The sequence below is a fragment of the Lycium barbarum genome, chromosome 9, assembly GCF_019175385.1.
Source record: "Lycium barbarum isolate Lr01 chromosome 9, ASM1917538v2, whole genome shotgun sequence".
NCBI classification, from domain to species: domain Eukaryota; kingdom Viridiplantae; phylum Streptophyta; class Magnoliopsida; order Solanales; family Solanaceae; genus Lycium; species Lycium barbarum.
Window position 1 is genome coordinate 11,229,199 of NC_083345.1, and position 1,905 is coordinate 11,231,103.

General features: G+C 33.9%; 1 long non-coding RNA gene across 1 annotated transcript; it reads left to right on the forward strand.

Annotated features, from left to right (window-relative positions):
* Nucleotides 1-523: 523 nt before the first annotated feature.
* On the forward strand, nucleotides 524-1,578 carry LOC132610754 (uncharacterized). Its single transcript, XR_009571280.1, has 2 exons — nucleotides 524-1,079; nucleotides 1,236-1,578. It is a non-coding gene; the product is annotated as an uncharacterized LOC132610754 (long non-coding RNA).
* The last annotated feature ends 327 nt before the right edge of the window (nucleotides 1,579-1,905 follow it).

The window sequence follows — 1,905 nt, forward strand, 5'->3', positions numbered from 1 at the left end:
TGTGTAGACACGTAATTTTGACCCTCCCCTTGTGTTTCATCTTATAGTTTTAAATATTTCTTTTAATTTTAATTTTGACGTGTTAGTTTTATTCTATTTCATTTTTAGTAGTTTTGTTCGTGAAAATGAAAAAAAAAGGACAAAAAATATTCGCTATTTTCAGAGTATAAATTTTGTGTTTTAAAGAAAGAAAAATTACATTTATAGGTTTTAATTTTGCTTAGCCAGTCATTTATTTTAACCTTGTTTTTTTTAGTTATCTAGAAATAGTTATTAAATATTTTTTATTTTTTTTATTTTACATTTTTATAAAAAAAAAAAAAGTAAATGGAATTACACCACCTCATCACAAAATGACAAAACTTCATAACAAATCTTATCAAAATGGGAAGGGGTCACGTTTTTGGAAAATTTTATTGTTAGGGGGTGGGTCCCACATAAAATAAAAAATAAAAATAAAAAGGTGGAAACACGTGAAAAGAGGGGAGCATCCTTCCGTTTTAGGGGCTCCGGCTCCATTTTTTTTCTTTGACAGAGATAAGCATACACAGATAGAGACAAAAGGAAGCATACACAGATAGGGGGAATCATTTCTGGATAGGAGGGATTATTATAAAAAGAAAGATGATAGATCATCTTCTTCATTTTTTTTTTCCCCACTCAAAACCGTGACCCACCACCTCCACCACCTCCATTCCTTTCCACCATCTCCCTCCACCCCATTCACCACCGTTAAACCATCCCTTTCTGCCTGATCCACCACCGTTTCTCAACCACCACGTCACCAACGTCGTAACCCACCTGAAACCGGTCACCAAAAATCATAAGACCACCATAGAAAAACACATACAACACCAAACAGATCCTTAAACCCCCCATTTTAAATCAGCACCAAAACCCAAAAACTCGAAAACCCGTCTCCATTTTCTCAAAAATCGCCCGCTCAACTTGAGCAAAAGAAAAAAAAAGAGTTAAATGCTGTTAAGTTAGTCGATTCATCGTCTGTTCGTTGGGATTTCGCGTTGAGGTCATCAGATTCCGGTCAAGGCGTCGCGTCATTTGTTCCGTTCGATTGGAAGGTCCATTTCAATCCCATTACTATTTTTAATATATTGCACATTTGAAATTGTTAAAATTGTTGAATGTTTACTGATTTTGTTCTCGTTAATGCATATGGATTATGGAAATTAGAATCATCGTTGGTAAAATTGATTTTTTTTTTTTTTTTTTTGCAGTTTTGGGTAAAATTAATTCAAAAATGGAGATTTTGATTAGGGACACTGGGGTTGGTTATAAATTCAGATTAATATCTCATTGAAGCTTTGCTTTACAATTAAGGCCCGTAGGCAAACGTTAGGGTCATTTAATTTGCGTGTGTTTGCTTTTTGCTCGCTTTTACATATTATGTATTCATTCTCGGGTGGGATGTCCCGGAAGAAAACTAAAATGTAAAAATGGAGGCCGCGGTTACGGTGATAAAATTAGGGGTAATGTCGTTTTCTTTATACTCTTCTCTGTTTGGATATTCTGCTTTGTTGTAATTAATGGAGGTCTTGTTAATTTAATTATTCGGTCGTATATTTGCTCAATATATTTTTTTAAAAAAACAAAAGAATCAGGCCAAGACTAACGGTTAAGGACATACTTATTAATTAATTGTGAGATGAGTGAGACGAAATGCGAATTATTTCAAATCTCGTTGTCCAAGGAAAAGAAAAGAGCGGAAAAACCAAATTTTAAGGGAGCGAGATGGGTTGCGAATTTATTCAAAACCCGTTGTCAAAAGAGTGAAAATTAATAATAACCAAATAATAATAAGTCTCGGATTTTAGAGACAAATAATTGTCTTTAACGCTAGACGAGCTTTAGGCATGTTTTAAGACGTTTGTTTCGATTAAGAATGCG